An 11,039-nucleotide genomic window follows, 5' to 3' on the forward strand; every position below is an offset into this window, starting at 1 on the left:
TACTCAAGAGGCTGGGGTGGGAAGATCACTTGAGTCTGAGAGTTTGAGGCTGCAGTAAGTTATGATGGCACCACTACACTCCAGCCCTCCAGCCTGGGTGACAGAGTGAGGCCCTGTCTCTAAAAAAAAAAAAAAAAGAAAGAAAAGGAGGAGGAGGAAGGGAGGAGGAGGAGAAGGAGAAAAAGAAAGAAGAGGAAGGAGGAGGAGGAAGGAAGAAAGATGAGGAGGAAGACAGGAAGAAAAGAGAAGAAGAACAAGGAGGAAGAAGAAATTGCCACAGCCACCCCAACCTTCAGCAACCACTACCTTGATCTGTCAGCAGCCATCGAAAGACCCCCTACCAGTAAAAACATTAAGACTTGCTGAGGCTCAGATAACTGTTAGCGTTTTTAGCATTTTTTAGCAATACAGTCTTTTTTAACAACAGATGCTGGCAAGGCTGCAGCAAAAAGGGAATACTTATACACTGTTGGTATGGAAATCAGTTTAGAGATTTCTCAAAGAACTTAAAACAGAACTACCATTTGACCCAGCAGTCCCATTACTGGGTATATACCCAAAAGAAAACCAATCATTCTACCATAAAGACACATGCACTCATATGTTCACTGCAGCACTATTCACAATAGCAAAGCCATGGAATCAATCTTGGTATCCATCAACAGTGGACTGGATAAAGAAAACGTGGTACATATATACCATGGAATACTACATGGTCTTAAAAAAGAACAAAATCACGTCCTTTACAGCAACATGGATGTAGCTGGAGGCCATTATCCTTAGCAAATTAATGCAGGAAGAGAAAACCAAATACTACATATTCTTATATACAAGTGGGAGCTAAACATTGGGTACTCCTAGATATAAAGATGGCAACAACAGACACTGGAAACTAATAGAGGTGGGAGGGAGGCAGGCAAGGGTTGGAAAGCTATCTTTTGGCTACTACACTCACCATCTGGGTGACGGGATCATTCATATCCCAAACCTCAGCATCATGCAATATAGCCATGTAACAAATCTGCAGACGTACCCCCTAAATCTATAATAAAAGTTAAAAAATGTTTAAGTCTTTTTAAATTGAGGCATGTACATTTTTTAGATGTAATGCTATTGCACACTTAATAAACTATAGTATAGTGTAAACGTAACTTTTATATGCGTTGGGAAACCAGAAAGTTTGTGTGACTAGCTTTATCGCAATATTTGCTTTACCAAAATGGTCTGGAACAAAGCCCACAGCATCTCCGAAGTATGCCTGTAGTTGTCAGTTCTAGAATGCAAAATAAATAAACTCATACAGTATGTACTCTGATTTCCTTCACTTAGAATAATGCTTTTGAGATTCAACTATGCCCTTATATGTATCAGTAATTACTTTTTATTGCTGAGTAGTATCCCACTATACAGATACACTAAAATTTGTTTATTCACTCACCAGTTCTCCATAGGGCACTTCACAGAAACAAATCACAAAAGTACAGGACATATCATTTACCCAGGCTTTATTTCCATTGAGTTTACATCTAAAATTACAAGATACAAAGAAAACAATCCACTATGAGGGAGAATACAACATAGAGCAAAATTAAGGCCTTTATCTAAAGTCCTTGATAATTCATTAGATAGCTGCTATAAAATAAGTACATTTAAAGACATAGGGACAAGAAATTTTAAAATAAATAAGCTTATTTGAAAAATAAAAAGAACTTCTGGCATTAAAATATATAGTCACTGAAATAAAAAAAAAAACTCAGTGGACTGAGGAAGCAAGAGCTTAGACACAGATGAAAGGAGAATCAATAAACCAGAAGACAGAGCTGTAGAAACTGACCAGAATGCCGTATATACAGAGAGAATAAGTAAATAAGATTAAGAAATGCAGCAGAGTAGAAAGAGAAGATCCATCATATATGTCTCTTATGAATTCCAGGAGGAGAAAAAAGAAAGGCAAAATTCAAAAATATAATGGCTGAGAATTTTCCAAAACTAGCAGAAGATAGTAATTTTCAGTTTAAAAGCAAATCAAAGTTCACACCTAGAGACAAGGTAGTAAGAGTGAAGAACATTTACAATGGAAAGAAATGACAAATTATATACAAACGAAAGAAATTATATTGATAGGTAACTTTTCAAGAGGAACATCGGGAGCCTGGAGACAGTGAAATAATATCTTCCAAGGGGTAGGGGGTTGACAACCTAGAACTGTATACCAAACCAAGTTTATGTTTGATAAAGGCCACATAAAAATTTCAGACAGAAAAACCTGGGTATGAATCCAGGCACCATAAATTTTTAGTTGTGACCTCAGACAAATCATGTAATTTCAATAGGCCTCAGTTCTGTCTACAAAATAGGAAAAATAGTATTTATCGTAAGGTTACTTTAAAAATTAAATGTGATCATATGTTAACATCACTCCTCACATACAACACTGAATCAATGTAGGAGTATTTTTACTCTACACTCAACACCAATACAGATAATTGAAGCAGTCCATTTTTCCTCTGAAAAAAGAAATCAACTGATTCATTGATTTCTTTATAAATTTCGTTATAAATTTCTAGAAGCTATACTATAATTACTTTTAGTCACAATCTTGAAATATACAGTTTTTTTTAAATCTCCTTTACTATAAATTAGAAGAATTTCTAGGACTTTTTAAAATGTCAGGTTAAATCTAAAGACAAAATATTTTAGCAATGTCTAATATTTGACAATATGTCTCTTATTTTGAGTTTATTATGTATTCAAAAATAAATTAAGCATCTTCTTACAGTATTTACTGCTGAACTGATGCAGCACTGCTGCCCTATACAGAATGCTCCAGGTAATATCTTCAAGGAGAGTCCTAGGCTCAGACTGAGAAGAGCTCAGTCCAAGTTCATGCTCAGACCAAAAAGGAATACTGCTTTATCTGGTCCCAGATAATTATTTTTGTAACTGTTTCATGACTCAGATCTAAACATAACACATCAAGTCAACTCCTCAGCTACATCTCCAACCTTTCTGTTCTCTCCTTTAAATCTACCATCACCCACAACACACACACACGAACTTTCTCTCCCAACATGAATTTTTTATCTCATGCCAAGACTAAGACACATAATTGAAAAAATGGAAAGCTAGCTTGTATCCAGAACCCAACCCCACCAGGGACGTCACTCATAATTCCTATTACAAATGGAATCATATTTATCATTCTTTTGTCTCCACGCTAATGGTTTTTAAAGAGGAAACAAACATTTTTTAAACTAATTTTATGTGAATGATGTCAATCTAATTCAGTTATACTTACAATACATACGAGACTAAGAAAATAATTTCTGCTTTAAACTATTTTTATTCTGACACTTCCACATTTTTCTCATATTGTTCCTTTTCCTCCTAAAAGTTATAAATTCCTGAAACTAGATGCCTATTTCAGAAACACCTAAGTAACTTGAACTATAGCAATGTGAACTAAATAACACTAGAACAGTGGTAAGCAAAACAACAAAACAAGTTTTATTTTCAATATTTTGTACCACAATGAATTTTATCAATATGTCTAGGCTTTACATGTTTAATGAAAAAAAAAAATGCTTCTCCAAATCACCAAAGTTCAGTTTATGTCATACAATGGCTGCTATAAATGAAAGCAATTAAGGAAACACATAACCACGATTTCTCAAATTAATGTATCTTGAAGTGCGTTTCAAGGGTAATAAATGAAGCTACCATGTGAGTACTAATCAACAAAATAGTTAATTTTGAAAACCACAATACCTCCCATCTCTTTATATTGGGTAACCGTCTCAAGGACTACAGTTTGCCATGAATAATAGAGAAAACAACTTAATCACAAACTCAGACATTACAGAAGAATATATGTAGTAATGAAGCCTTTTCATTTATTTTTTACACATATAGAAATCACTTCTCAAATATTTAGAAACAAAAAAAAACTGTTCATAAACATAAAAGAATCTAATATATTAATATTGGAGTCTAAGAGCTTAAATGTTTCTCAGAAGTGTAACCATTACAGTAATTTCTGCTCATGTTCCAAATTCTACTGGCAACTTTAAAATATTACAAAGGACAGAAAATGTGGATCATCTGTTACTGTGTCTCAAGATGACAGCTTAAACTAAACCTGGCCGGCTGTGGTGGTTCACGCCTGTAATCCCAGCACTTTGGGAGGCAAAGACCAGCAGATCTCCTGAGGTCGGGAGTTCAAGACCAGTCTGGCCAACATGGCGAAATCCTGTCTTCACTTAAAAAAGTACAAAAATTAGCCAGGCGTGGTGACAAGCGTCTGTGGTCCCAGCTTCTCAGGAGGCTGAGGTGGGAGAAGCTTGAACCCAGGAGGCGGAGGCTGCAGTGAGCCGAGATAGCACCACTGCACTTCAACCCGGGCAACAAGAGTGAGACTCTGTCTCAAAAAAAAAAAAAAACAAAAAAAAAACAAAAAAAAAAACACTATAAATTTTATCTTAAGTGCATAAATACCCTTTTTAGCACCAAAAGTAATAGTAGCGACGTTTACTGAATGCTAACTCCCCACCAAGTAATACAATAAAAATGTTTTTCTGGGCATTATCTAATCTAATCCTTATAACACTACAAAACAGTAACAGTTACCCATGATTTAACAGAGCAGGTGACTGAGGCTTTAAAGAATTTAAACAATTTGCCCATAGAGCCTGGATTTAAACCCAGATGTGTCTAACTCAGAGCCTGTCCTCTTAGCTCATTACAGTTTACTGCCTCAAATTCCTTTAAAGTTACGCAACTAATCTAAAAATAAATATAAAAGGCTTATTAACAGAAATAAAGATATTTTGTTGCCGTTGCCTATATAAATACTACTTGTTTTTTAATTTCATAGTGCTTTGAACAACATAAAACCTTTCAAAGGCATCTGCTTCATATTACTTTATTTTATGAAGTATGTATGTATGTATTTACTTATTTATTTTTGAGACAAGGTCTCGCTCTGTCACCCAGGCTGGAGGGCAATGGTTCAATCTTGGCTCACTGCAACCTCGAACTCCCAACCTCCTAGTCTCAACCAATCCTCCCACCTCAGCCTCCTGAGTAGCTGGGACCATGGGTGTGCGCAGCCATGCCTGGCTAATTTTCGTATTTTTTGCAGAGATGAGGTCTTGCCATGTTGCTCAGGCAACTTGTCTCAAACTCCTGGACTCAAGCATTCTGCCCCTCTCAGTCTCCCAAAGTGCTGGGATAACAAGCAAGAGCCACCACACCCAGACTCAAGTAGTCTTTGAACAAGTAATTTTATTATCATATTTACTTACTCATCCATTCATTATCCAATCTAAATTAATTAGTAAGCACCTACCACATTAAGCAAACAACCTATGTATACATAAGAAACAATGTAAGGCCACGTGGAGTTTACTAACATAAAATGCTTGACTTCAAATATCTAACAATGCAGAGAAAATACTAGTATAAAAATACCAGGAATTATGTGTTAAATGCCAGTCATCCATATTCTCACATAAGTAGGTAAGAAAAAAAAAAAAAAACAGTCACTACTGATTCTCTCACTCATTCATTTCTCTTCCTACTGCCAAAATCACCAGGAAAAATGGAAAGAGGAAAATATCACAAAGAAAAGAATACTAGCATATAAAGACACTCATAGAGACACAGGAATAAACGAGAATAAAGGAACAAGTTATTGAAATACAGCAAATGAAGTTATATCGTTTGTCCCTCAAACACGTAAAAGCTAAGAAAATAAGAAATAAAATACATTGTTTTTTGGAGACGATTTCCTTAAAAAACACAAGAGTGAGTATACCAAAACTAGTCTGAGCACTGATTAAAACGTAACATCCTTTGAGAGAGGGGCCAGATCTTAGTCATGTATCGTGTATCATTTGGTGCACTGTTTGACATAAAGACACGCAATAATGTTTCTTGAACTGAAAAGCAAGACACATGTGTTTGATAAATGTCCATAAAATCACCATTCTAAAGAGTTCTATAATACCCTGTGAAGTAAATACAATTGGGGGTCAGCAGCTAAGCATTAACTTCTTCACAAAATGCAAAACAATACTCAGACATGATTAAAAACTATAAAAAATGTTTACCAAAAACAGCTTCATAGCAAAATATTAAAAAGAATAAAATTTCAAACCAAAGCTCACTTTTTAATAGGCTGCTTAATAGGAGCTTTTACAATTACTAATGGACAGAACAAAGTTACAAAAGGACTTAAAAGGTCATTTACTCCTTTGCCCTCCGTTCAATTAGGACCACAATCAAACCATACCCCAGCAAGAGAAACATATCTAAAGACATCCAGTGAAGATTAGACCACCTTTAAAAACTATTTCATTTTTTTTTAAACTACTCTCATAATCTATGCCTTGAGTTTATCTGGCAAATGCCGATATCTCACTTTTATCAGGTATTTTAGGGCACAATTTCCCTAGGAAATAAGTATAAGTATAGTTATCACTGAAGAGTAAAACATTTAAAATAATGTTGAGCCAGGTGTGGGCACATGCCTGAAATCACAGCCATTGGAGAGGCTGAGACAGGAAGGCTGCTCGAGCCCAGGAGTTCAAGGCTGCCGTGAGCTATGACTGCACCACTGCACTCCAGCCTAGGTGACAGAGTCAGACCCTGTCTCTAAAAAAAAATAATAAAATGAAATGAAACACTCTTGAGCACATTAAAATATAAACATATTTTCATTTACAGATGTTAACTATCAGTGAAATCACACATCAGTCCAGACATGAAATACTGTCAGAATTAAAGAATTTTAGAGCCATTGGGCTCTCAAATTATCTAGTGGAACTTCCTGTTTCTTTGAAGATGAAAACAAGGCAAAAACATATTAGTATTAATGCCCTATACAATAACATTTTATAGCATTAAAGGACGTTTTATTTAAAAAAAACATGATTAGTCCTCAGACTCAAATCATCACTTTGTAATATAACTACTACCTGATCCACCTGCTTAATGTGGTCAGGTAAAGTCACGGAACAGGGCCTTTCTATCAGACAGAACTGGCAGTCCTGCCACACTGTCAGTAAGGAAGCGGGAGAAGGAGAACTGCTGTGAGTTGTTGAGCACTTTAGGGTTTACCTCCACTAAACTGTTTCAACTTCCCAAAATCAAATAAAATAGCATTAACACCTCATATGAAATAAGGGTACAGATTTGGAGACCTGCCTATGATCATACAGAAAATAAGTTGTAGAAACAAAATTAGACAACTTACTTGCTCTCCTTATTGTCCCCTCCTTTGTTATGCTCTCTCCTAGTTCTTCTTCCTCTCTGCCTCCTAACCAGGGCCTCATTCGTAGGCTCCTCCCGCAAACACATACACACAACTCTGTTTGTTTGGTTTTGTTTTTTTTTCTGACCCGGAATCTTGCTCTGTCGCCAGGCTGGAGTGCAGTGGTACGATCTGGGCTCACTGTAACTTCTGCCTCCTGGGTTCAAGCGATTCTCCTGCCTCAGCCTCCTGAGTAGCTGGGACTACAGGCGAGCGCCACCACGCTCGGCTAATTTTTGTATTTTTAGTAGAAATGGGGTTTCACCATGTTGGCCAGGATGGTCTCAATCTCTTGATCTCCTGATCTGCCTGCCTCAGCCTTCCAATGTGCTGGGATTACAGGCGCAAGCCACTGCGCCCAGCCTACACACATCTCTTAAGTGAGTTCCATATCCAAACCTCTTCCTTTTTCTTTTCTATTCATTATTCCAATGTGAGCTGCTCTATTCTCCCCTGTAGCTTTAACTACTTATCTGTATGCAAACTTCTAACTCCAGCCTGCTCTCTCTGAACTCCAGACTCAAATGCATCTCCACCTGAATATCCCACAGGAACCTCAAACAAATGCTTACAACTGAACTAATATCTCTTTCACCCTAACAAAAAACCAGCTCCTCCTCATCTCAATCAGTGGGTTCACTATTACCTCAGTCGTGCTAGCCAGAAAATGAGGACTCAATCAGCTGAGAGCTCCAAATCTCTGTAACTCCCAACATCCAAACTCTATCAAGTCATACCAATTTTATCTCTTAAATATTCCCTGAATCCATGTCTTTCTGTAACTCCAACGGCTTAGTTCAGACTCTTTATTTCTCTACTGTTTTTTTCTATTATACAACTGGCTTTTCTACTGCCTATAATCTTTCCCCACCCAGGTCCATTCTCTACACTGGAGCTGGAATTATCTTTCTAAAATACAAACCTAACGACACCACCACTCGAGCTAAAATTCTTCAATGGCTGCCCCATGTCAAGAAAAATTCTAAACTCTGAATACGGTGCCAAGTACTTTAAGATCTGGCCTCACTCACTAATAGTGAGCATTCTGGGATCTCATCATTCAGAACTACCTAGCGTTCCCCAAATACAAAATACTCATTCTTCAATCTATCCTTTGTTCGTGTTGTGCCATCCATTTGTCCTAGAATGACTTTCCTCTTCATCACTCCAGTGAAAGCTTATTCAACTATTTTAACACAAGTTAAAAGTCAAATCATACTGAAGGCCTCCCCTGACTTCTGTAGACAGAGTCAGGATCTTTCTACTAATTGACAGAGAAAATGGTCAGTGCTTGAGATCATGACCAGACTCACCTGGGCTGAAATCCCAGGTTTACACTTGACCAACTATGATTTTGTGCAGGGCCTCTAAAGCCTGTTTCCTCATCTCTAAACATCAGTAACTACTTCACTAGCTGTTTTGAGGATTTACTGAGGAGCTGCATGCAAAATACTCCGCACAGCACCTGACATATTCAATAAATGTTACTGTTAGGTGATTATTTCCTCTGGGCTCCTATAGCAACTTGCACATATCTCTACCACGCTATTGGGATGACATGACTGCCCATGCAGGATACAGACTATCTTTTTTCATCTCTTTATTCTCACCACCTGGCATAATGCCTGGCACATAGGTTCTTAACAAATTTTGAATGAATAAATACTTCAAACCTTATATTCTATCACATAACGCCTCAATTTTGTTTTCTACCTGTCTTACTAAACCTACTTTCCATCTCCTCCTTGTACAAAATTGCTACCTCAAGTAAAATTTACACAGGTCAACTTCATTTTAATTAAGAGAAAGTTTTATAGGATTTGTGGTCTTGTTGTTTGTTTTTAAACACACACACACACAAACTCACAATAATATCAACAATTCTCCAACTTACTCCATAAAGCAGCACATTTCTAGGATGGTTATCTACCCATTGAAAAATTTTAAAGGGTCGTCAAGGAAGGTTTTCTAAATCTGTGTCAGCTTCCTTTACCACCAAGTCTTGAGTCAACTCTAAGGACTCAAGTGTACTCCTGAACATAAAAAATATATAAATAATTAATTAAATAATTAAAACATGGTATTTTTCCTTCCGAAAACATGCTGAGAAATTCTGAATAACACTGGAATAATCAAAGAAAATAATTATTGCTTCCTACTGCTAAAAAAAGTATGTTTTTAAAAGTTACTAGTAATTTAAAACTGAACTAATCAAAGTATGTGTAGGCAGTGTTCAGGCTGGCGGGGGGGGGTGGGGTGGAGCACCCATTTCACAACCTTGAACCTCAAGAAATAAAATGCAAAAACGCTAAAAGTTAAAAATGCCAGATCCCACCATATAATAGCAATGACATCTTTTTATCTAATTCTACACTTAACCTTTAAACATTACGGCCCTTTGAGTAATTACCAATTGATGGGTTTAATATGCAAATACCTCTGAGCTACTTTAAAACAAACATGACTAACCCAGAAATAAACGTATCCAGGAAAAGAGAAAAGCCTGTGAAAACACGGTTTCTCGGGTCTCACATCCAATGTATGACATACATACGGTTCTGCACCGAGAGGCAGCAACCTGCGAGGGTCAGAGGCGCCGAAGACCCGAGGCCCTGCAGCTTGGGCGGCTGCTCATCCCTGAGACTGTGCAGGGCGGTGGCCCAGTCGGGGTGGGGCTGAGCGCTGTAGCTGGGGCGGTCCCAGCGACTGGGCTAGAAGCCCGAGGCTCACCTCCACTTCCCTTTCCCAACGCACAGAGCCCAGGTCCGCGACCACCCAACAGCCCTCTCAAGACAAAGAGAGATTTTTTTTTCTGTCCCGGTCCGCTCAAAGTTTATCAGTCTTTCCCGGCGGTCGGGGCCGCCGGGCTTTGTAGTTCGGCAGTCCGAGCTACCCCGCCAAGGCCGCGAGCCCGAGGAGTCACTGAACTACAATCCCCATGATGCACAGCGAGCCTGGCGCTCCCGCGCCCCTCCCAGTCCCCGCACGGGAGCCAGCGCCCGAGGAACCCCGCAGCCCACCGCCCTGGCGTTTCCGGCGGTGGGAGGCCGGGAGGGGCTATCGGCTAGAGCCCCGCACTACCTGCTGTATCGCTTGAGCCCCTGTCCCTCGGATTCATTACCTAGAAGGCGCAGGTCCGGGCACAGCCGGCGATGCGGTCCAGATGGGTTGGGGGTGGGGCGCAGGCCGCCGCCGCCGCCGCCGAGTCCGTTAGTTCGCGACGTGCGTGAAGAGGCGGCGGCTGCGTAGGGTTGCCATGGCAGCCCCGGCCGCGCGGTGGGTGCAGCGCGGGAGGGAGCGCGGAGGCTGTGAGTCCGCTCTGGGGCGGAGCTTGGGACTCCAGCCCAGGTTGCCGGGGGAGGGAGGTGCAGCGTCGCGGGGTGGGAGAGCAGGGAGACGGTGACATTGAGGAGGACGTGTGGCCGACTGAGCTCTGGTCGTGCTTGATGAGCCCGCCTCCACCGCGTCCAGCCCCCGTGGCGGGGCACCTTCGAGCCTGCTGTTTTCGGAGGGGATGCCAGTGGCGTCGAAGGAGGGGGGCACCGGGGCGTCGCAGCGCCCTTCCCCCGCCGCCTGTCCGGGCTTCCACCGCTGGGTCTGCCCCCATGGGATGTGTGGATCCTACGCCACCTCAGTATTTTTCTGCAGTCAAACCGAATTGAAGTCTTTCGCACCCGCTTTCTCCATTCCCTGGGGAGTGGGATGGAAAGGAATCCTTTGATAAGAT

The 11,039-nt window shown here is 39.9% G+C and overlaps 1 protein-coding gene across 24 annotated transcripts in view; it reads right to left on the reverse strand.

Annotated features, from left to right (window-relative positions):
• Window positions 1-10,521, reverse strand: part of KATNAL1 (katanin catalytic subunit A1 like 1) — a 244,990-nt gene extending 234,469 nt beyond the window's left edge. For 8 of the 24 annotated variants that reach the window (XR_012426789.1, XR_010582530.1, XR_010582529.1 and 5 more), the window contains exon 1: window positions 9,782-10,493. The gene's annotated coding sequence lies outside the window, so the exon portion shown is untranslated. Of the gene's footprint in view, window positions 1-955; window positions 1,043-1,438; window positions 7,851-9,781 lie in introns of those variants that run through there. The other 16 variants (XR_012426790.1, XR_012426791.1, XR_012426792.1 and 13 more) reach the window with 9 other exon arrangements.
• Between the last annotated feature and the right edge of the window lie 518 nt (window positions 10,522-11,039).

The sequence above is a fragment of the Macaca fascicularis genome, chromosome 17, assembly GCF_037993035.2.
Source record: "Macaca fascicularis isolate 582-1 chromosome 17, T2T-MFA8v1.1".
NCBI lineage: Eukaryota > Metazoa > Chordata > Mammalia > Primates > Cercopithecidae > Macaca > Macaca fascicularis.